The following is a 25341-nucleotide window of genomic DNA, read 5'->3' as shown; positions in this document are numbered from 1 at the left end:
GGGAAGCAACTCTCTGTATTTAAGTATGGACGTGTCTTTGCTGTCAGGTAGCTCTTCAGATGAGCAGCAAAGTGAGCAATATTGCTGATGAACCCTGTTCTGTGAATTTCTGCCTTGTGGCTGAATACTTTATAGAATGTAAACACTAAGGTTTTTTTCTATAGTTTGAGCATCTGATAATTTATCCTCTGGGGTTACTGGTGCTTAATAAGGATGGAATGCAAATAGTCTCGCCATCTGTGGGGATGCTAGTAGGTCTTCTCCTTTAAACAATTTACTCTCTTCCAGGATACTTGAAAGAAATGAATGATTTTGAGGTTGTTCCCCTCTTCCAGTCTATGCCAATAACCTCAAAGGAAGCAAAGGGTTTTTTGGAACAGCAGAGCTATAAAGCTGTTGGATTTCTAAAGATTTGAATTCAAACAGGTTTCTGCTGGACTTTATTCTTAAACAGTTCACTATTGAGTAGTCCAGAAATACACTTCAGTTTCATGAATTGCTTGGAACTCTAAAGCTGTTTAGTCCAATTACAGTTGTGGGGATTTGTATTTTGTATAAGCATACCTTTTTCCTGGTGTCTTTAACTCTGAAATGAATGCAATAATGTAAGAAAACTGAGCATATGCTAGGAATTGGAACTAGAAATGGATTGCAGTGCATTTTTTATTTTTAGTGAAAAGAATTATCTGCCTAGTGGTATGCTGGGTTATAATACAGTGGTGTGGCTGTTGTGGGATGGAATCTATCTGTTACCTTGATTTTTATCCGAGTTACTTAACTAGAATTCTCCAGTGTGGAAGGCAGGTGGCAGCAGAATTCTTCAAGACTTCACTTCAAAAGCACAGGCATATGTTCTATCTAGCTCTAGCAGTCTTTAAGGGCTTCAGAAAAAACGATCATGTATGTGTCCCCTGTAGTTTTGCCACTAAATCTCTAAGCTGAAGTATTGTTCTTATAACAACAGTTTTCAAAGTTTGCACCTACTTCAACAGAGAGAGGTTTGGGTGGGTGTTTTATATGCGTAAAGCTTAAACCTGAAAGTTTTGATTACACACATATTTAACTATTTCAGGAATTGCTTTATGGAATCCCAGCTTTATATGACATATGCTCTTGACAAAACATTAAAAAAACCCAACCCAAATCACACCTGTTTTTTTAATCCATGTTTCTTCTCTTAAGCATACTGGTTTTGGTAGACGAGTTGCACTTCTTTGCAGTTCTGTGCCTAAAAAAACCAAACAACCAAAACTAAGAGTGGGAATGGAGTGTGTGTGTATTAACCTCTATCTGTAGGGATTTGTTTTACTTTTTTTTTTGTTTTTTTTTTTTAAAAGAATTCAGCAGAAGGAAGTTTTCCTTCTCTTTCTAAAACCTGGGCTTTATTTCAACTGTGATACAGCCTGTATCATGTAGTAGTAAGTTGTTCACTTAATTTCTTAAGTGAACAAGTGTTCTACATTTGCCTCTATTTCTGAGAGTTGACCTAGGAAGCTGTAAGATACGGAATCCTGAATTAGCAAAATACCAATACTAAAAAATTTCCAGACTCTCTAGATTCACCAGGTTAAGAATAATGTGTAAACTACAACTGGAGTTCCGCAAATCATCCTGTTAAATCACCCTGTTTCTCTGTGGGGTCCCACCCCTCTATTTTTCTGTGGCTAGTTTTCCTCTGGCTCAGGGAGCTGAAGTGCTCTGTACTGTGATAGGGCCTGATGTAAGGGAAGTGTCAGGGATGAGTATTAAGGTAAGAACAATCCTTTCAATAGGAGTGAACAGGTGCATTGAACTAGACATGATGCCTAGTCAGGATCTTTGTATTGGCATATTGCAACTACACTGTATTACTGTCTAGTAGGAGCTGTTACAAAAGGAACTGGTGATCTACTGTCAACGATGTATCTTAAAGCCTCTGTTCTCTTTTGTAGGTAGACCATCAAGATAGCACTAACAGCAAAGCACCAGTTGGTTGTAAGGGTATGTTTTATATTAAAGAATTGCAATTAAAGCAGGCAAAGAAGCTTTCTTAAAGTCAACAACTGACTTCTGGCCTATGTTAATAATAAAATGACTGCTTGGCATTTTTATATGCCTGTGAATTGGATAGTGATCAATTTATCTGGCCAGAAAACACAAGGATAAAATGGTTAGAAGTTTACCTGAACAGACATTAAATGAGATGAAACTATGGCAAGGAAAAATAGTACTACTTATGCTATGGTTTCTAGTGGTATCCTGACCCTGTATGTAATTAGATAAACCTAATTCTAGCATTTAAAAACTCCCTAAATACTAGGTTTGCTTTAAAATGTTAGAATGATATGTACTTGTCAGTTTGATTCTTTTAAAGACATTGAAGAGACTTGAATAATTCTAACAAAGCTGCATGTTTTTGATAGAATTTGCAAGTGGGAAAGGAAGTGGTAGATGAGGTGTCTGGCAAATATGTAGGGTAAGCATGTGACTTCCAGATATTTAAGAAAGGGGAGAAAAGTTTCAAGGGATTTTTGTCTGGGGTAAGTGCTTTTTAGAAGGCTGCTGTAATATCAGTTTTCACTTATTAATTTTTTGAATAAAGTTTATTTTACAAGGTCTATACTGACTTGTAATATTTTGTACTTGACAGATTTGGAAGAACTCTTAAAAGGCTCAGAACAATCTAGCACAACTGTGAAAAATCACGTGAAATTTTCTCTTTGGGTTTCATTTTGTGATATTTACAATGAATGTTTTTATGATCTACTGATTCCTATGTCAAATAACAAGAAAAGAAAAACACTACGCCTTGCTCAAGACATCAAGGGATGTTCTTATGTAAAAGGTGATTAGAATACATTGCAAATTGCCAAACGTGTAATTTGAGAAGTCAGTCTTCCTGTAATAATATTTATTTCTAGATTAGAAAACTCCTAACTGTATTCACTGTGGCACTAGAAATGTCTGCCTTGGGTATGAAAGGTAACAATCTACATACACAGAAGTATCTGTACCTTTAATAGTGTTTTCTCTCTGTTGTTAACTGTAACTCTTAAAAGCCTGCGTGCACTCCACTGACTTGATATTTCTCTGAAATGGGAGAAATATTGAGAACAATTGACAAATTTTTTAGTGTTTTGGTTTTTTCCATTTTCTTAAAAAAGACTCCAAATTCTTACCTATAGTTATAATTGGCTCAACAGTTCTATTTTGTTAGTATTTTCAGAGAATATGTGAGAAAGTTCAGTCTGACTGCAAATTACATTTTACAGTACTCTAATGAAGCCTGTGATGTGATTTGTTGTGGGTTGGGGGAGGCGGGGGGTTAGCAGAACTCTAACAGTTCAGTGTTTGTTTCTGGCCATGGAAATAACAGGTTTCAAATCCAATTTGATTTATAGGTTCTTTGAAAAATCAAGACACCAATTCTAGATTAAAGGCTTTTTTGGAGGTGTTTGGCCTGCTCCTTTTATCTTTTATATGCCAAATTATAATTCAAAAAGCTGAATCAGATGATAAACCCAACTCCTTCATTTCTTCAAAGACTAGAAGAGGTGTGAAGTAGGAAATAGTCTGCTTTGAGCTATGCTTCAGCATAATCTCTTTTTATAACATTTGGAGGTATAAGGCTGTTCCTGATGTTCTTGAGGAAAACCAGCTGATGATTTTCTTATTTTTCTTCGTCACAGCTGGTATTTTTGCTAGTACAATTTTGGTGACCTCTAGTTTAACAGAGGCCATAATGTTCATATTCTAAGTTCCATTAGTAGGGATGTAGGTATTTACTCTAGCCCATACCAAGGTGATATACAGTCATCATATTGCAGACAAAATTCTTCACTGATTTTCTTCTTTTTTTTTTTTTTTTTTAACTTGATGGCCCTGAAAGATGTCTAGGTGATTTTCCCCCCGCACCCTCAAAATCGTAGGCTAAACCAGAGAAGCTGTCCAGGTAGAATTCTGCCTTGATGAGTATGAACATAGGGCGTTCATGCTCATATTAGACCCTATGCTTTGGCTTTTCAGAGTGGAGGCTAAGGTTGCTCACTTAATTTGGATGGAGCATATTTCTGTGTGCTAATAGGATGAAATGATGAGAGATATGTGCCCTTCCTTTCCCATGGAAGGAAGAATCTTGATTTTGTCGTCACATAATTTCTGTCTGAAGCATGCTTAGTAAAATGTTTTTGTCTCAAATAAACGTATTATTCTTGGTGTGCATATGTTATCCCCTAATCCCTTCTTTCTTTTTGATAATGATATTTACAAGATTACTGTGTTTGTTCTTCCTAAAGGTCTGCAGTGGGTTCAGATTTCTGATTCTAAAGAAGCTTTTAGACTTCTAAAACTGGGGTTGAAACACCAGAGTATCGCAAGCACGAAGCTAAATACTTTCTCCAGCAGAAGGTGAGAAACTTTTTGAATAGCACTGGGCATAGGATGGTGTCTGGGAGGAAGGGGGAACTAAAATATGGATTGTGGCTTTTAGGAGGGGAAGAGGCTTTAACAGGGTCTAGATATCTAGGTTTGGCATCCTTTAGCACTGTGTGACCCAATGTTTTAGTCAAAAGGATTCAATCCGTCAGTAAGATGAACCTGTACAAAAGCTAACAGATTTATCAAATACTGTCCTTCAGGCAAAAGCACTTAGCTTTATTCCATCTAAATGTCTGAGGAAAAAGCAAAATAAAGGCTACACCAGCATCTCTTTAAAAGTTTGTATCTGATAGAGTATATGCTGAGACAAGTTGACAGATTCAACAGTGTTTTGAACAGATGTTGTGGAGGCTAAAAATATTTTGAAGGTATTAGTCTACTTTATCTTCTCTGCTGATTTAAACTTTTCCTTTTAGTCACAGCATATTCACAGTTAAGATACTAAAAGTTGAAGATTCAGGAGCCCCACAAGTGACCCAAGTCAATGAGTAAGTTCAGAGCAGAGACCCTCTCTTCTTTTGTGATGAAGTTGTCAGTTATCTTCTGTGTTGGTGTACTGGTACTGACTATATACCCAGTGCTTCCTGGTAGAAGCTCATGCACTTTCTACCCACTTCCCACTCCTTTTCCCCACTTTCTACAATCATGCAGTACTTGGCCCTCTATCTCCAGCCATCAGGTTGCAGTGCTGTTCTATATCTTGTCCCCTCTGTTCAGCACAAGTTTCTGTTAGCCTGCTATATACCTGAACTCGTCTAAGTCCTCAAAAGGAAGAGGATGGTGTGGGGGGGAGGGGAAATAAGAAGTGTGTTGGGAAAAGATTTGTCAGGAAGTAATGTAAAATTTGATTGGGAAAGCAACACTGAAAAGAATGGAAGTGTTTGTGCAGATGAAGATCAAGAAATTCTTCCTCTAAAAACAGTGATCATTTTAAAAAGTGAATAATTTGTGCATGTTCTAAGGTAAATAAAGGGAGTTTTCCTTATCTGTTTTCAGATTGTCACTGTGTGATCTTGCTGGTTCAGAAAGATATGCCAAGACCCACAATGAAGGTCATAGATTGAAAGAGAGTGGAAATATAAACACCTCTCTTCTGATTCTAGGCAAGTGTATTAACGCACTCAAGAATTCTCAACAGTCAAAGTAAGTCCTTGTACGAATTGCAAACTGGTTGTGGCTTTTAGGTATTACCTACAATGTTTAAAATATGCAATGCTAATACTAAGTTTTTGGTGGAAATGATGTATAGACTTGTTGATCTACCAAAGTTATCTTAAACTTGCCTTGTTCTGCTCTTTAAATCATCAATTCTAATCTCCTTTAAGCATGCTATTGTATATTTTAGCAATTTAACTTTACTCCTCTGAGCTTGGTTTATCAAAAAATCAAACTTTGGAATAAGTTTAAACCCCCCTTTTCACCAGTGTCATAGTAAGTGTCAAATTTTTAGCCTTTTATTACTCCTTATGAACTAACTCAACTGTCTATACTTCTAGTGTAACATTTTTTCATCAGCAGAACATTGCTGTGCTATCATAACTGTGCACCATTTGACAAAATTTGTCTGGTTTTTAATAAATACTGACATAACTTTTAACACTCTCCTCCTGATCCAGCTAACCATATGCAGACAAAAGAAAGCCTTCCTACTATTTATGTCCTACCTTGGGGATCTAAATAAGAGTGAAATAATACAAGAAGCTAGTTGTCTAAAAAACAGTACAATATATAGTCACAGCTGGTTATAACTGTCCAGGAACTGCTTTCTCCACATGTTCTCATTTGCAGCTCTACTTCTGTCCCAGAAGTTAAATGAACCCAGTCTGCTGATGGATGTGCTTTGCCAAATTCACTTACCCCGTAGCACTCTTCCTGACAGCCTGTTCAAAGTCTGTAACACCTTAAGATGAAGAAGCTTTGCTAGTGTGTGTTCCTGATTATGTTCTGTGAATTTACAGTCTGTCTTATTTTCCTGTTCTTTCCAGATAGGAAGGATGCATTAAAACTAGCGGCTGCTTAGAGGGCTGTTAATGTATTCAGAATGACTTCTTCTGATCCCAATAACTTGGAATTTTAAGAGATCATGCTTCAGAGCATTTCTTCTATATTGTTAAAGTGTTAATACATGCCCTTTGCAAGTTGAATAGGAAATAGAAACTTTCTTAAAATTATTTTGGACTACCAGTCCTGCAGCAAAGCTATTTGTGAGCTGTCTATGTACTCTGGTAGGAGTGTCGCTGCCTTCCTGAGTTCTGTAGCACTGTCCATGTAACTGAATAGCTGTTATGTGTCCAAAATGCAGGCAACCTATTTGGTGGCAAGTGTGCGTTCAGTCATGTTTTAGGAATTCTCATAAAATTTCCTATAAGCATCAAAAACTACATCCCCAGCTGTTAAATTCAAGGGCACAAATTGTGATTTTTTTTTTTTTTTTTTTTTTTTTTTTTTAGGAAGTGCCAAACTGCTGGGAGATTAGGAAGAAAGTTCTGAAAAGTATCTCCATGTGTTTGGTGTATGCTCATTTTCTTGCCTAGGCACTTGCTCTTGTCCATTCTCAGAGGCCGGATACTGAGTGAGAGAGATCTCTGATGTTGGATACTGCATGCCTAGAACTAGATATGTTCTCTTCATTAATGTGGAAGGGAAGAGAGAGGTTGGGGTATAGTTTGGTGTAGCATGAGGCTGTGTGACCTGCCCAAGGCTAAACGTTGAACACTTTCAGTTTAAGTGCTCCCATTGGTTATATTGCTATAGCCTATCTAAGATAATGGCTAAAGCCACAGTCACAACAGCCACATGGTCTCTCTACAAACAGCTGCATCTAGTCCAAAACAATTTTAATTTATTTAATGACTACTACTTTAATAAATATTTTTAAGTCTTCATGCTGGGTAGCTTTTACACTGACTGGAAATTATTAAACATCTGGTCATCTGTTCTTTTGTCTTTAAAGGTCGCAGCAGCACATACCCTTTCGGGAAAGTAAACTAACTCATTTCCTTCAAGGATTCTTCAGTGGAAAGGGGAGTGTATACATGATAGTAAACATAAGCCAATGTGCTTCAACGTATGATGAAACACTCCATGTGTTAAAGTTCTCGGCCATTGCACAAAAAGTAAGTGTGTTGCAGTTTATCTTGATCAGTACTTCTGATTTGCCTTTAAAGAGCAGATTCCCTCACTCCTAAGAATATGAATTTAGTGACTGGGTTTTTCTGTCTCATGTTGCAATCGTATTTTCTGATTGCTCCTAGTCAGGCTTTATTTCCTTGTAAAGCTTTTAAAAAGGCTTTGTTGGTACATATATTTCCTATTAAAAATCCGTAATTCCCATAAAATATCCAGCCTGACAAGACACTTGCTATATTTGGAAGAAATTCCATGAGATCTGGGTGAATTTTTCTTCTGTAGTCATAGCATGCTCTCACCTAGTAGCAAGTCTAGCTGCCCCATATACTAGTGCTATCTTAATGTGGAATATTGCTCACCTGAGGTATGTAGGTTGAGCACCAAAGAGAATTTGAAAGGTTGTCTTTATGTCCTCAGGAGCTTCAGTGGGAAGGTGGAGGTTAAGCAGAATGAGTAGGAGTAAGTGCAGGGATAGAACCCTGGTGGAGTTGGAAGACAAAAGTATTGGGGATCAGTGCTGCAGCCTTAATGGAAACCATGGAAAACTTCTGTTGACAGTTAAATATGTTCAAAGGACAAGAGATCCAGGCCATTAGAATGTGGGCTCATCTAAATGGGTTAAGTACAACACTAAAACAAACAGAATTTGTTGGATGGCATTTGTGTAATGCAACTAGAAACTCAAAGTATAGGAAATACAGAAATCTGAAGGTGCATGAGGTGGCAACCCTCTTGTACGTTGTCAAGCTAGTGAAACTTGGTGTTCCTGCAATCAAAAGAAGGGTTAGACTCTAAAGTGACTTCTTTATACTCTAGCTGGAAACCAGTTGAAGTAGTGACTCTGAACAGATGATAGACTGGGGGAGTACTGTGCTCAGGAGACCTATAGGGAAGTGCAGCGGGTATATCTTGGAAGTGCCAGTAGAGGATTAAAAAATACTGAAGACTTTATTCTTTGTTTTCTGGGTAGGTTTTAGCTATGGACACATCTGTTTTTGTCCAAGATCAGTCATTTGACCAGAAATCAACAACATCATCACTACTTAGTCACATTAAAATGCCAATTTCAAGGAAAAGAGTTACTGTCCTATGGGACAGGAGCTTAGAAGATGTGATTGAAGATGGTAATGAGATGGAGGAACAGCATATGTCAGGACAAGAAGCAGTGCAGAAACATGAAGATAATAAAGTTATTATGGGAAAAAAAGAGTACATGGTATGTGCCAGAGGTATGTTAAGAATTAGCGTAGCATGGGGTCTTGAAGCAAGGTATTATTCTGGTTTTCCCCCCTCTCACCTTTTTTTCTGCTCACCCTTATTTTATCTAAATCCAGCATTAAGAACTAAAAGTGGGATTACTCATGATGTGATGATGCCTGTTGTGGGAAAACTCTATAATGTGTCTGAATATAGACCAGGCAGTAAGAATTGCAGATTTGGCTTTCTCTCCTTTTGGTAGCCTGTGGTCAATGCACAGCAAGTATTACCTGCTTTTAGCAATACAGAAGACTGTTTCTCTGTATTCTGTGTACAAGAAAATGCTGAAAACTGTTCCTTAAGGAACGGCAAATTTAGTCACTTCTAGGGAAGATGAGGAGAGAACTGAGGACTAGAAACTGTTTTGTGGAGGTTTCATTAATATTGTCCCAAAAATGAGCACCTGGAAAACAAGAGCCAAATCCTGTGGAGCTTAAGCCTGTTTAAGACAACTTCAAGAATTCTTGTAATAAAATGGATGTTCTTTACAAATGCCTGCTCTGTGCAAACTTATAAACTGCTGTGTTAGTACCAAAGAGATCTTCTGATCTACTCATAAATCTTCCTGTTTATGAATAAGCTAATAAAAGAACTGGAAGAAATTTTGTCAGGTGGAAGGGTAAAGTGGTGTTGTAGTGTTTGAGGAATGAGAAAAATCTCACTTATGGGAAACCATGTCGTTATGAAAAACTTAATACTAATGGTAATTCTAGATGCTGCTGAATCTCATAGAAGAGTTGAAGAACAAACTTATTGCTGAAAAGAAGAATAAGTTACTGCTGGAACTAAAGATTCGTGAAGAGGTGATGCAGGAATTTGCCCAATATTTTGCTGAGCAGGAAATATATTTCAAGTAAGTTAGCTTTAAGTGGTTTTTAAAGTTAATGATTAAAAAAAATGAAATTCCATTCATTTATTTCTTAAATCTGTCTCTTGGCTATAAGAGACCACACTCTTCTGCTAGACTTACTGCCTCTGTTAATAGATCAGTTTCTGTTTGGACTATGAGTTCAGGAAAAATACTGTGTAGGAAAGGCTTTGATTTGGGGGGCATGGGGGGTGTGTGTGTGTGTGTGTGTGTAATCTGTCAGCAGTGTTCCTGTAGAGCTCTCCCTAACAGAAGAGCTTTGATAGGATGTCTGTAGAAAGAGTGACACTTGCAAATTCTTTGGTTACTGCAGTCTTAGTGATACTTCAGATGGGTATTCTGGCTCAAGAAGCTTAGAAAAAATGCTTGTAGTCAAGTGTTAGCCATATCTGTGTATATATGTCTCCCCCTCATTCTTCAGGAGTGTGCGTACTCTGGTGTAGCAACACCATTTTGTGTATTGTTTTATTGTGCCAAAATAAAGAAAAAACCATCTTTGTTTATAGGCAGCTGTACTAATAACTTTGTAGCAGCTCATACTAGCTAGCTTTTATCTGACTTATTTTTCCTACTATAGTGAGTTCCTTTCTTATGAACGAGAACGGCTTCAAGAAGATTCTGACAGACGCCTGGAAATCTTCAAGGAACTTGTAAATGGTGATCTAGAAGACATGGATGAAGAAAATGAACTAAAGGATAAGCCTTGCAGTGAACAAGCTGGACCTCTGGTATTATCCCCCTGATAACATCCCTTTCACTAACTACCTGTTATGGTGATGGTACGTCTCAAGAATTAGAAGAATGGTTTCAAGGAATTGCATGCTGCCTAACTGTATCCTCAGCAAGATATATTTATCATGTTCAATAGGAGTAGTTGCTCTGCCTCGGATATGCATTTAGGAATCTGGGGTTTTCTGCATTTCTGCAACACAAAGTGAGAATTACCGTGTACAAAGAAACTGGGGGAAAAGCTGCAATTATGCTATAAACTGTTGCATTGAGTGCCTGTTTAAGGTATTTGAAGCTGACTTCTAAGACCCCATATATGGATGGTACTGGAGTGGTCCCAGAGACTTCTTTCCTCTTAAGGCTATTGTGGCTACAACTGAAGCAATGATAACTGTATATACACTTAAGCATAACTAAACTCTGAAGTTGAGGCTGGTTCTTGTGAGTTTCGAACCCTTTGTTTTTAAAAAAACAAGGAGGAAAGAAAGTCAGTGTTTTAAGTACAGCTTAATTTGATAAGTTACCACAAACTTATTTGACCTCACAAACTTTTACTGATATTTGAAAATTTCAGATGTATTCCTTCTAAAACTGTTTGCTTGCTGTGTTCATTCAGTGTTCTCATCGGGTAAAAATGCTAGCTTTTATATTAAATTTGGAGGGGATGCTTTTGTGGTGGTATAAAAGGGAATGTGATGGTGGGCCGTTAAATGCTTTAAAAATAAAGTAGCTGTTACTTGATGCTGGGGAATTCTGTGTGAAGGTAGAGAGAAACTGGCAATCAAATTGCCTGTGAACCTACAAGATGGCTTTGAAGTCAGAATTAACTGTACTTAGATGTTTGAGTACATAAGGTTCTTTGAATGCACGGTAGAGCTGTGGGGGCCATGTCACAGTGGTCAGCGGGTCAGTGGTGGCCATGTCACTCTGAGGTCATGTCATAGTGGGCAGCAGATTAGTTGTGGCCATGTCACAATGAGCAACAGTCCACTGGTGGCCATGTCACTGTGGGGGCTATGTCAGAGTGGGCAGCAGGTCAGTGGTGGCCATGTCACTGTGAGGTCATGTCACAGTGTGCAGCACGTCAGTGGTGGCCATGTCACTGTGGGGCCATGTGACAGTAGGCAGCATGTCAGTAGTGATCATGTTACTGTATGGGACATGTCACAGTGGGGAGCAGGTCAGTGGTGGCCATGTCACTGTGAGGTCATGTCACAGTGTGCAGCAGGTCAGTGGTGGCCATGTCACAGTGAGCAACAGGCCACTGGTGGCCATGTCATTGTGGGGGCTATGTCACAGTGGATAGCAGGTCACTGGTGGCCATGTCACAGTGGGTGCCATGTCACCGTGGGTAGCAGGTCAGTGGTGGCCATGTCATTATGGGGGCTATGTCACAGTGGGCAGCAGGTCAGTGGTGATCATGTTACTGTTTGGGACATGTCACAGTGGGGAGCAGGTCAGATGTGGCCATGTCACTATTGGGGCTACATCACTGTGGGCTGCGGTTCAGTGGTGGCCATGTCACTGTGAGGTCATGTCACAGTGGGCAGCAGATCAGTTTTTGCCATTTCACAGTGAGAAATAGGCCACTGGTGGCCCATGTCACAGTGGGGGCTATGTCACAGTGGATAGCAGGTCAGTGGTGGCCATGTCACTGTGGCTGCCATGTCACCGTGGGCAGCAGGTCAGTGGTGGCCATGTCACTCTGGGGGCCATGTCAGTGAGCAACAGATCACTGGTTGTCATGTCACTGTGGGGGCTATGTCACAGTGGGCAGCAGGTCAGTGGTGGCCATGTCACTGTGAGGTCATGTCACAGTGTGCAGCAGGTCAGTGGTGGCCATGTCACAGTGAGCAACAGGCCACTGGTTGCCATGTCACTGTGGGGGCTATGTCACAGTGGGCAGTAGGTCAGTGGTGGCGATGTCACTATGGGGGCTATGTCAGAGTGGATAGCAGGTCATTGCTGGCCATGTCACTGTGGGGATATGTCACAGTTGGCAGCAGGTCAGTGGTGGCCATGTCACAATGGGGGCTATGTCACAGTGGGTAGCAGGTCAGTGGTGGCCATGTCACTGTGGGGGCTATGTCACAGTGTGCAGCAGGTCAGTGGTGGCCATGTCACAGTGAGCAACCGGCCAATGGTTGCCATGTCACTGTGGGGGCTATGTCAGAGTTGGTTGCAGGTCAGTGGTGGCCATGTCACTGTGGGTGCCATGTCACAGTGGGCAGCAGGTCAGTGGTGGCCATGTCACTGTGCGGTCATGTCACAATGTGCAGCAGGTCAGTGGTGGCCATGTCAGTGTGGGGGCCATGTCACAGTGGTCAGCATGTCAGTTGTGGCCATGTCACTGTGGGGGCTATGTCACACTGGGCAGCAGGTCAATGGTGGCCATGTCAATATCGGAACTATGTCACAGTGGGCAGCAGGTCAGTTGTGGCCATGTCACTATGGGGGCTACATCACAGTGGGCTGCGGTTCAGTGGTGGCCATGTCACTGTGAGGTCATGTCACAGTGGGTAGCAGATCAGTTGTGGCCATGTCACAGTGAGAAACAGGCCACTGGTAGCCCATGTCACAGTGGGCAGCAGGTCAGTGGTGGCCATGTCACTGTGGGGGCCATGTCACAGTGGGCAGCAGGTCAGTGGTGGCCATGTCACTGTGGGGGCTATGTCAGAGTGGGCAGTAGGTCAGTGGTGGCCATGTCACTATGGGGGCTATGTCAGAGTGGGCAGCAGGTCAGTGGTGGCGATGTCACTATGGGGGCTATATCATAGTGGGTAGCAGGTCAGTGGTGGCCATGTCACTGTGGGGGCCATGTCACAGTGGTCAGAGGGTCATTGGTGGCCATGTCACTGTGGGGGCTATGTCACAGTGGGAAGCAGGTCAGTGGTGGCCATGTCACTGTGGGGGCTATGTCACAATGGGTAGCAGGTCAGTGGTGGCCATGCCACTATGGGTGCCATGTCACAGTGGTCAGCGTGTCAGTGGTGGCCATGTCACTGTGGGGGCTATGTCACAGTGGGCAGCAGGTCAGTGGTGGCCATGTCACTCTGGGGGCCATGTCACAGTGGGCAGCAGGTCAGTGGTGGCCATGTCCACTGTGGGGGCTATGTCACACTGGGCAGCAGGTCAATGGTGGCCATGTCAATATCGCGGCTATGTCACAGTGGGCAGCAGGTCAGTTGTGGCCATGTCACTATGGGGGCTACATCACAGTGGGCTGCGGTTCAGTGGTGGCCATGTCACTGTGAGGTCATGTCACAGTGGGGAGCAGGTCAGTGGTGGCCATGTCACAGTGAGCAACAGGCCACTCGTTGCCATGTCAATGTGGGGGCTATGTCACAGATGGCAGCAGGTCAGTGGTGGCCATGTCACTGTGAAGTCATGTCACAGTGTGAAGCAGTTCAGTGGTGGCTATGTCACTGTGTTGGCCATGTCACAGTGGGCAGCATGTCAGTGGTGGCCATGTCAATATCGGGGCTATGTCACAGTGGCTAGCAGGTCAGTGCTGGCCATGTCACTGTGGGGGCCATGTCACAGTGAGCAACAGACCACTGGTTGCCATGTCACCGTGGGGGCTATGTCACAGTGGGCAGCAGGTCAGTGGTGGCCATGTCACTGTTAGCTCATGTCACAGTGTGCAGCAGGTCAGTGGTGGCCATGTCACAGTGAGCAACAGGCCACTGGTAGCCCATGTCACAGTGGGGGCTATATCACAGTGGATAGCAGGTCACTGGTAGCCTTGTCACAGTGGGTGCCATGTCACCGTGGGCAGCAGGTGAGTGGTGGCCATGTCACTGTGGGGGCCATGTCACATTGGGCAGCAGGTCAGTTGTGGCCATGTCACTGTGGGGGCCATGTCACAGTGGGCAGCAGGTGAGTGGTGGCCATGTCACTGTGGGGGCCATGTCACAGTGGGCAGCATGTTAGTGGTGGCCATGTCACTGTGAGGTCATGTCACAGTGTGAAGCAGGTCAGTGGTGGTCTTGTCACTTTGGGGGCAATTTCACAGTGTGCAGCAGGTCAGAGGTGGCCATGTCACAGTGAGCAACAGGCCACTGGTTGCCATGTCTCTGTGGGGGCTATGTCACAGTGGGCAGTAGGTCAGTGGTGGCCATGTCACTATGGGGGCTATGTCAGAGTGGGCAGCAGGTCAGTGGTGGCGATGTCACTATGGGGGCTATGTCATAGTGGGTAGCAGGTCAGTGGTGGCCATGTTACTATGAGGGCCATGTCACAGTGGTCAGCGTGTCATTGGTGGCCATGTCACTGTGGGGGCTATGTCACAGTGGGCAGCAGGTCAGTGGTGGCCATGTCACTCTGGGGGCCATGTCAGTGAGCAACAGATCACTGGTTGTCATGTCACTGTGGGGGCTATGTCACAGTGGGCAGCAGGTCAGTGGTGGCCATGTCACTGTGAGGTCATGTCACAGTGTGCAGCAGGTCAGTGGTGGCCATGTCACAGTGAGCAACAGGCCACTGGTTGCCATGTCACTGTGGGGGCTATGTCACAGTGGGCAGTAGGTCAGTGGTGGCGATGTCACTATGGGGGCTATGTCAGAGTGGATAGCAGGTCATTGCTGGCCATGTCACTGTGGGGATATGTCACAGTTGGCAGCAGGTCAGTGGTGGCCATGTCACAATGGGGGCTATGTCACAGTGGGTAGCAGGTCAGTGGTGGCCATGTCACTGTGGGGGCTATGTCACAGTGTGCAGCAGGTCAGTGGTGGCCATGTCACAGTGAGCAACCGGCCAATGGTTGCCATGTCACTGTGGGGGCTATGTCAGAGTTGGTTGCAGGTCAGTGGTGGCCATGTCACTGTGGGTGCCATGTCACAGTGGGCAGCAGGTCAGTGGTGGCCATGTCACTGTGCGGTCATGTCACAGTGTGCAGCAGGTCAGTGGTGGCCATGTCACTGTGGGGGCCATGTCACAGTGGTCAGCATGTCAGTTGTGGCCATGTCACTGTGGGGGCTATGTCACACTGGGCAGCAGGTCAATGGTGGCCATGTCAATATCGGAACTATGTCACAGTGGGCAGCAGGTCAGTTGTGGCCATGTCACTATGGGGGCTACATCACAGTGGGCTGCGGTTCAGTGGTGGCCATGTCACTGTGAGGTCATGTCACAGTGGGTAGCAGATCAGTTGTGGCCATGTCACAGTGAGAAACAGGCCACTGGTAGCCCATGTCACAGTGGGCAGCAGGTCAGTGGTGGCCATGTCACTGTGGGGGCTATGTCAGAGTGGGCAGTAGGTCAGTGGTGGCCATGTCACTATGGGGGCTATGTCAGAGTGGGCAGCAGGTCAGTGGTGGCGATGTCACTATGGGGGCTATATCATAGTGGGTAGCAGGTCAGTGGTGGCCATGTCACTGTGGGGGCCATGTCACAGTGGTCAGAGGGTCATTGGTGGCCATGTCACTGTGGGGGCTATGTCACAATGGGTAGCAGGTCAGTGGTGGCCATGCCACTATGGGTGCCATGTCACAGTGGTCAGCGTGTCAGTGGTGGCCATGTCACTGTGGGGGCTATGTCACAGTGGGCAGCAGGTCAGTGGTGGCCATGTCACTCTGGGGGCCATGTCACAGTGGGCAGCAGGTCAGTGGTGGCCATGTCACTGTGAGGTCATGTCACAGTGTGAAGCAGGTCAGTTGTGGCCATGTCACTGTGGGGGCCATGTCACAGTGGGTAGCAGGTCAGTGGTGGCCATGTCACTGTGAGGTCATGTCACAGTGGAGAGCAGGTCAGTGGTGGCCATGTCACTGTGGGGGCCATGTCACAGTGGGCAGCAGGTCAGTGGTGGCCATGTCACTGTGAGGTCATGTAACAGTGTGCAGCAGGTCAGTGTTGGCCATGTCACAGTGAGCAATAGGCCACTGGTTGCCATGTCAATGTGGGGGCTATGACACAGTGGGCAGCAGGTCAGTGTTAGCCATGTCACAGTGAGCAACAGGCCACTCGTTGCCATGTCAATGTGGGGGCTATGACACAGTGGGCAGCAGGTCAGTGGTGGCCATGTCATAGTGAGGTCATATCACAGTGTGCAGCAGGTCAGTGTTAGCCATGTCACAGTGAGCAACAGGCCACTCGTTGCCATGTCAATGTGGGGGCTATATCACAGAGGGCAGCAGGTCAGTGGTGGCCATGTCACTGTGAGGTCATGTCACAGTGTGAAGCAGTTCAGTGGTGGCTATGTCACTGTGTTGGCCATGTCACAGTGGGCAGCATGTCAGTGGTGGCCATGTCAATATCGGGGCTATGTCACAGTGGCTAGCAGGTCAGTGCTGGCCATGTCACTGTGGGGGCCATGTCACAGTGAGCAACAGACCACTGGTTGCCATGTCACTGTGGGGGCTATGTCACAGTGGATAGCAGGTCACTGGTGGCCATGTCACTGTGGGGGCCATGTCACATTGTTCAGCAGGTCAGTGGTGGCCATGTCACTGTGGGGTCTTTGTCACAGTGGGCAGCAGATCAGTTGTGGCCATGTCACTCTGGGGGCCATGTCACAGTGAGCAACAGACCACTGGTCGCCATGTCACTGTGGGGGCTATGTCACAGTGGGCAGCAGGTCAGTGGTGGCCATGTCACTGTTAGCTCATGTCACAGTGTGCAGCAGGTCAGTGGTGGCCATGTCACAGTGAGCAACAGGCCACTGGTAGCCCATGTCACAGTGGGGGCTATATCACAGTGGATAGCAGGTCACTGGTAGCCTTGTCACAGTGGGTGCCATGTCACCGTGGGCAGCAGGTGAGTGGTGGCCATGTCACTGTGGGGGCCATGTCACATTGGGCAGCAGGTCAGTTGTGGCCATGTCACTATGAGGTCATGTCACAGTGAGAAGCAGGTCAGTGGTGGCCATGTCACTGTGGGGGCCATGTCACAGTGGGCAGCAGGTCAGTGGTGGCCATGTCACTGTGGGGGCCATGTCACAGTGGGCAGCATGTCAGTGGTGGCCATGTCACTGTGAGGTCATGTCACAGTGTGAAGCAGGTCAGTGGTGGCCTTGTCACTGTGGGGGCAATTTCACAGTGTGCAGCAGGTCAGAGGTGGCCATGTCACAGTGAGCAACAGGCCACTGGTTGCCATGTCTCTGTGGGGGCTATGTCACAGTGGGCAGTAGGTCAGTGGTGGCCATGTCACTATGGGGGCTATGTCAGAGTGGGCAGCAGGTCAGTGGTGGCGATGTCACTATGGGGGCTATGTCATAGTGGGTAGCAGGTCAGTGGTGGCCATGTTACTATGGGGGCCATGTCACAGTGGTCAGCGTGTCATTGGTGGCCATGTCACTGTGGGGGCTATGTCACAGTGGGCAGCAGGTCAGTGGTGGCCATGTCACTCTGGGGGCCATGTCAGTGAGCAACAGATCACTGGTTGTCATGTCACTGTGGGGGCTATGTCACAGTGGGCAGTAGGTCAGTGGTGGCGATGTCACTATGGGGGCTATGTCAGAGTGGATAGCAGGTCATTGCTGGCCATGTCACTGTGGGGATATGTCACAGTTGGCAGCAGGTCAGTGGTGGCGATGTCACTATGGGGGCTATGTCACAGTGGGTAGCAGGTCAGTGGTGGCCATGTCACTGTGGGGGCTATGTCACAGTGTGCAGCAGGTCAGTGGTGGCCATGTCACAGTGAGCAACCGGCCAATGGTTGCCATGTCACTGTGGGGGCTATGTCAGAGTTGGTAGCAGGTCAGTGGTGGCCATGTCACTGTGGGTGCCATGTCACAATGGGCAGCGGGTCAGTGGTGGCCATGTCACTGTGAGGTCATGTCACAGTGTGCAGCAGGTCAGTGGTGGCCATGTCACAGTGAGCAACAGGCCACTGGTTGCCATGTCACTGTGGGGGCTATGTCACAGTGGATAGCATGTCAGTGGTGGCCATGTCACAGTGGGTGCCATGTCACCGTGGGTAGCAGGTCAGTGGTGGCCATGTCACTGTGGGGGCTATGTCACAATGGGTAGCAGGTGAGTGGTGGCCATGCCACTATGGGGGCCATGTCACAGTGGTCAGCGTGTCAGTGGTGGCCATGTCACTGTGGGGGCTATGTCACAGTGGACAGCAGGTCAGTGGTAGCCATGTCACTCTGGGGGCCATGTCAGTGAGCAACAGATCACTGGTTGCCATGTCACTGTGGGGGCTATGTCACAGTGGGCAGCAGGTCAGTGGTGGCCATGTCACTGTGAGGTCATGTCACAGTGTGCAGCAGGTCAGTGGTGGCCATGTCACAGTGAGCAACAGGCCACTTGTTGCCATGTCACTGTGGGGGCTATGTCACAGTGGGCAGTAGGTCAGTGGTGGCCATGTCATTATGGGGGCTATGTCAGAGTGGATAGCAGGTCAGTGGTGGCCATGTCACTGTGGGGGCCATGTCACAGTGGTCAGCGGGTCATTGGTGGCCATGTCAGTGTGGGGATATGTCACAGTGGATAGCATGTCAGTGGTGGCCATGTCACAGTGGTGGCCATGTCACTGTGGGGGCTATATCACAGTGGCTAGCAGGTCAGTGGTGGCCATGTCACTGTGGGTGCTACATCACAGTGGTCAGCGGGTCAGTGGTGGCCATGTCACTGTGGGTGCTACATCACAGTGGTCAGCGGGTCAGTGGTGGCCATGTCACTGTGGGGGCTATGTCACAGTGGGCAGCATGTCAGTGGTGATCATATTACTCTTTGGGACCTGTCACAGTGGGAAGCAGGTCAGTTGTGGCCATGTCACTGTGGGTGCTACATCACAGTGGTCAGCGGGTCAGTGGTGGCCATGTCCACGGTGGGGGCTATGTCACAGTGGGCAGCAGGTCAGTGGTGGCCATGTCAATATCGGGGCTATGTCACAGTGGGCAGCAGGTCAGTTGTGGCCATGTCACTGTGGGGTCATGTCACAGTGTGCAGCAGGTCAGTGGTGGCCATGTCACTGTGGGGGCCATGTTACAGTGGTCAGCAGGTCAGTGCTGGCCATGTCACTGTGGGGGCTATGTCACACTGGGCAGCAGGTCAATGGTGGCCATGTCAATATCGGGGCTATGTCAAAGTGGGCAGCAGGTCAGTTGTGGCCATGTCACTATGGGGGCTACATCACAGTGGGCTGCGGTTCAGTGGTGGCCATGTCACTGTGAGGTCATGTCACAGTGGGTAGCAGATCAGTTGTGGCCATGTCACAGTGAGCAACAGGCCACTGGTTGCCATGTCACTGTGGGGGCTATGACAGAGTGGGCAGTAGGTCAGTGGTGGCCATGTCACTATGGGGGCTATGTCAGAGTGGGCAGCAGGTCAGTGGTGGCGATGTCACTATGGGGGCTATGTCATAGTGGTCAGAGGGTCATTGGTGGCCATGTCACTGTGGGGGCTATGTCAGAGTGGGCAGCAGGTCAGTGGTGGCCATGTCACTGTGGGGGCTATGTCACAATGGGTAGCAGGTCAGTGGTGGCCATGCCACTATGGGTGCCATGTCACAGTGGTCAGCGTGTCAGTGGTGGCCATGTCACTGTGGGGGCTATGTCACATTGGGCAGCAGGTCAGTGGTGGCCATGTCACTCTGGGGGCCATGTCAGTGAGCAACAGATCACTGGTTGCCATGTCACTCTGGGGGCCATGTCAGTGAGCAACAGATCACTTGTTGCAATGTCACTGTGGGGGCTATGTCACAGTGGGCAGTAGGTCAGTGGTGGCCATGTCACTATGGGGGCTATTTCAGAGTGGATAGCAGGTCAGTGGTGGCCATGTCACTGTGGGGGCCATGTCACAGTGGTCAGCGGGTCATTGGTGGCCATGTCACTGTGGGGATATGTCACAGTGTGCAGCAGGTCAGTGGTGGCCATGTCACAGTGAGCAACAGGCCAATGGTTGCCATGTCACTGTGGGGACTATGTCACAGTGGATAGCAGGTCAGTGGTGGCCATGTCACAGTGGGTGCCATGTCACCGTGGGTAGCAGGTCAGTCGTGGCCATGTCACTGTGGGGGCTATATCACAGTGGCTAGCAGGTCAGAGGTGGCCATGTCACTATGGGGGCTATGTCACAGTGGGTAGCAGGTCAGTGGTGGCCATGTCACTGTGGGGGCCATCACAGTGAGCAGCAGGTCAGTGGTGGCCATGTCACTGTGGGTGCCATGTCACAGTGGGCAGCAGGTCAGTGGTGGCCATGTCACTCTGGGGGCCATGTCAGTGAGCAACAGATCACTGGTTGCCATGTCACTGTGGGGGCTATGTCACAGTGGGCAGCAGGTCAGTGGTGGCCATGTCACTGTGAGGTCATGTCACAGTGTGCAGCAGGTCAGTGGTGGCCATGTCACAGTGAGCAACAGGCCACTTGTTGCCATGTCACTGTGGGGGCTATGTCACAGTGGGCAGTAGGTCAGTGGTGGCCATGTCACTATGGGGGCTATGTCAGAGTGGATAGCAGGTCAGTGGTGGCCATGTCACTGTCGGGGCCATGTCACAGTGGTCAGCGGGTCATTGGTGGCCATGTCACTGTGGGGATATGTCACAGTGTGCAGCAGGTCAGTGGTGGCCATGTCACAGTGAGCAACACGCCAATGGTTGCCATGTCACTGTGGGGGCTATGTCACAGTGGGCAGTAGGTCAGTGGTGGCGATGTCACTATGGGGGCTATGTCAGAGTGGATAGCAGGTCATTGCTGGCCATGTCACTGTGGGGATATGTCACAGTTGGCAGCAGGTCAGTGGTGGCCATGTCACAATGGGGGCTATGTCACAGTGGGTAGCAGGTCAGTGGTGGCCATGTCACTGTGGGGGCTATGTCACAGTGTGCAGCAGGTCAGTGGTGGCCATGTCACAGTGAGCAACCGGCCAATGGTTGCCATGTCACTGTGGGGGCTATGTCAGAGTTGGTTGCAGGTCAGTGGTGGCCATGTCACTGTGGGTGCCATGTCACAGTGGGCAGCAGGTCAGTGGTGGCCATGTCACTGTGCTGTCATGTCACAGTGTGCAGCAGGTCAGTGGTGGCCATGTCACTGTGGGGGCCATGTCACAGTGGTCAGCATGTCAGTTGTGGCCATGTCACTGTGGGGGCTATGTCACACTGGGCAGCAGGTCAATGGTGGCCATGTCAATATCGGAACTATGTCACAGTGGGCAGCAGGTCAGTTGTGGCCATGTCACTATGGGGGTTACATCACAGTGGGCTGCGGTTCAGTGGTGGCCATGTCACTGTGAGGTCATGTCACAGTGGGTAGCAGATCAGTTGTGGCCATGTCACAGTGAGAAACAGGCCACTGGTAGCCCATGTCACAGTGGGCAGCAGGTCAGTGGTGGCCATGTCACTGTGGGGGCCATGTCACAGTGGGCAGCAGGTCAGTGGTGGCCATGTCACTGTGGGGGCTATGTCAGAGTGGGCAGTAGGTCAGTGGTGGCCATGTCACTATGGGGGCTATGTCAGAGTGGGCAGCAGGTCAGTGGTGGCGATGTCACTATGGGGGCTATATCATAGTGGGTAGCAGGTCAGTGGTGGCCATGTCACTGTGGGGGCCATGTCACAGTGGTCAGAGGGTCATTGGTGGCCATGTCACTGTGGGGGCTATGTCACAGTGGGCAGCAGGTCAGTGGTGGCCATGTCACTGTGGGGGCTATGTCACAATGGGTAGCAGGTCAGTGGTGGCCATGCCACTATGGATGCCATGTCACAGTGGTCAGCGTGTCAGTGGTGGCCATGTCACTGTGGGGGCTATGTCACAGTGGGCAGCAGGTCAGTGGTGGCCATGTCACTCTGGGAGCCATGTCACAGTGGGCAGCAGGTCAGTGGTGGCCATGTCACTGTGAGGTCATGTCACAGTGTGAAGCAGGTCAGTTGTGGCCATGTCACTGTGGGGGCCATGTCACAGTGGGTAGCAGGTCAGTGGTGGCCATGTCACTGTGAGGTCATGTCACAGTGGAGAGCAGGTCAGTGGTGGCCATGTCACTGTGGGGGCCATGTCACAGTGGGCAGCAGGTCAGTGGTGGCCATGTCACTGTGAGGTCATGTAACAGTGTGCAGCAGGTCAGTGTTGGCCATGTCACAGTGAGCAATAGGCCACTGGTTGCCATGTCAATGTGGGGGCTATGTCACAGTGGGCAGCAGGTCAGTGGTGGCCATGTCACTGTGAGGTCATGTCACAGTGTGCAGCAGGTCAGTGGTGGCCATGTCACAGTGAGCAACAGGCCACTGGTAGCCCATGTCACAGTGGGGGCTATATCACAGTGGATAGCAGGTCACTGGTAGACTTGTCACAGTGGGTGCCATGTCACCGTGGGCAGCAGGTGAGTGGTGGCCATGTCACTGTGGGGGCCATGTCACATTGGGCAGCAGGTCATTTGTGGCCATGTCACTATGAGGTCATGTCACAGTGAGAAGCAGGTCAGTGGTGGCCATGTCACTGTGGGGGCCATGTCACAGTGGGCAGCAGGTCAGTGGTGGCCATGTCACTGTGGGGGCCATGTCACAGTGGGCAGCATGTCAGTGGTGGCCATGTCACTGTGAGGTCATGTCACAGTGTGAAGCAGGTCAGTGGTGGCCTTGTCACTGTGGGGGCAATTTCACAGTGTGCAGCAGGTCAGAGGTGGCCATGTCACAGTGAGCAACAGGCCACTGGTTGCCATGTCTCTGTGGGGGCTATGTCACAGTGGGCAGTAGGTCAGTGGTGGCCATGTCACTATGGGGGCTATGTCAGAGTGGGCAGCAGATCAGTGGTGGCGATGTCACTATGGGGGCTATGTCATAGTGGGTAGCAGGTCAGTGGTGGCCATGTTACTATGGGGGCCATGTCACAGTGGTCAGCGTGTCATTGGTGGCCATGTCACTGTGGGGGCTATGTCACAGTGGGCAGCAGGTCAGTGGTGGCCATGTCACTCTGGGGGCCATGTCAGTGAGCAACAGATCACTGGTTGTCATGTCACTGTGGGGGCTATGTCACAGTGGGCAGTAGGTCAGTGGTGGCGATGTCACTATGGGGGCTATGTCAGAGTGGATAGCAGGTCATTGCTGGCCATGTCACTGTGGGGATATGTCACAGTTGGCAGCAGGTCAGTGGTGCGATGTCACTATGGGGGCTATGTCACAGTGGGTAGCAGGTCAGTGGTGGCCATGTCACTGTGGGGGCTATGTCACAGTGTGCAGCAGGTCAGTGGTGGCCATGTCACAGTGAGCAACCGGCCAATGGTTGCCATGTCACTGTGGGGGCTATGTCAGAGTTGGTAGCAGGTCAGTGGTGGCCATGTCACTGTGGGTGCCATGTCACAGTGGGCAGCGGGTCAGTGGTGGCCATGTCACTGTGAGGTCATGTCACAGTGTGCAGCAGGTCAGTGGTGGCCATGTCACAGTGAGCAACAGGCCACTGGTTGCCATGTCACTGTGGGGGCTATGTCACAGTGGATAGCATGTCAGTGGTGGCCATGTCACAGTGGGTGCAATGTCACCGTGGGTAGCAGGTCAGTGGTGGCCATGTCACTGTGGGGGCTATGTCACAATGGGTAGCAGGTGAGTGGTGGCCATGCCACTATGGGGGCCATGTCACAGTGGTCAGCGTGTCAGTGGTGGCCATGTCACTGTGGGGGCTATGTCACAGTGGGCAGCAGGTCAGTGGTAGCCATGTCACTCTGGGGGCCATGTCAGTGAGCAACAGATCACTGGTTGCCATGTCACTGTGGGGGCTATGTCACAGTGGGCAGCAGGTCAGTGGTGGCCATGTCACTGTGAGGTCATGTCACAGTGTGCAGCAGGTCAGTGGTGGCCATGTCACAGTGAGCAACAGGCCACTTGTTGCCATGTCACTGTGGGGGCTATGTCACAGTGGGCAGTAGGTCAGTGGTGGCCATGTCATTATGGGGGCTATGTCAGAGTGGATAGCAGGTCAGTGGTGGCCATGTCACTGTGGGGGCCATGTCACAGTGGTCAGCGGGTCATTGGTGGCCATGTCACTGTGGAGATATGTCACAGTGGATAGCATGTCAGTGGTGGCCATGTCACAGTGGTGGCCATGTCACTGTGGGGGCTATATCACAGTGGCTAGCAGGTCAGTGGTGGCCATGTCACTGTGGGTGCTACATCACAGTGGTCAGCGGGTCAGTGGTGGCCATGTCACTGTGGGTGCTACATCACAGTGGTCAGCGGGTCAGTGGTGGCCATGTCACTGTGGGGGCTATGTCACAGTGGGCAGCATGTCAGTGGTGATCATATTACTCTTTGGGACCTGTCACAGTGGGAAGCAGGTCAGTTGTGGCCATGTCACTGTGGGTGCTACATCACAGTGTTCAGCGGGTCAGTGGTGGCCATGTCCACTGTGGGGGCTATGTCACACTGGGCAGCAGGTCAATGGTGGCCATGTCAATATCGGGGCTATGTCACAGTGGGCAGCAGGTCAGTTGTGGCCATGTCACTGTGGGGTCATGTCACAGTGTGCAGCAGGTCAGTGGTGTCTATGTCACTGTGGGGGCCATGTTACAGTGGTCAGCAGGTCAGTGCTGGCCATGTCACTGTGGGGGCTATGTCACACTGGGCAGCAGGTCAATGGTGGCCATGTCAATATCGGGGCTATGTCACAGTGGGCAGCAGGTCAGTTGTGGCCATGTCACTATGGGGGCTACATCACAGTGGGCTGCGGTTCAGTGGTGGCCATGTCACTGTGAGGTCATGTCACAGTGGGTAGCAGATCAGTTGTGGCCATGTCACAGTGAGAAACAGGCCACTTGTTGCCATGTCACTGTGGGGGCTATGTCACAGTGGGCAGTAGGTCAGTGGTGGCCATGTCACTATGGGGGCTATGTCAGAGTGGATAGCAGGTCAGTGGTGGCCATGTCACTGTGGGGGCCATGTCACAGTGGTCAGCGGGTCATTGGTGGCCATGTCACTGTGGGGATATGTCACAGTGTGCAGCAGGTCAGTGGTGGCCATGTCACAGTGAGCAACAGGCCAATGGTTGCCATGTCACTGTGGGGGCTATGTCACAGTG

General features: G+C 48.4%; 1 pseudogene; it reads left to right on the top strand.

Moving 5' to 3' along the window:
• The window catches only part of LOC141918957 (kinesin-like protein KIF20B), a 135013-nt pseudogene that overhangs the window by 6326 nt on the left and 103346 nt on the right, over window positions 1-25341 (top strand).

This window comes from Strix aluco, unplaced genomic scaffold (genome assembly GCF_031877795.1).
Source record: "Strix aluco isolate bStrAlu1 unplaced genomic scaffold, bStrAlu1.hap1 HAP1_SCAFFOLD_96, whole genome shotgun sequence".
Lineage (NCBI taxonomy): Eukaryota > Metazoa > Chordata > Aves > Strigiformes > Strigidae > Strix > Strix aluco.
The sequence above is the reverse complement of the archived record's forward strand: the minus strand, read 5'-3'. Positions and strand labels throughout refer to the sequence as shown.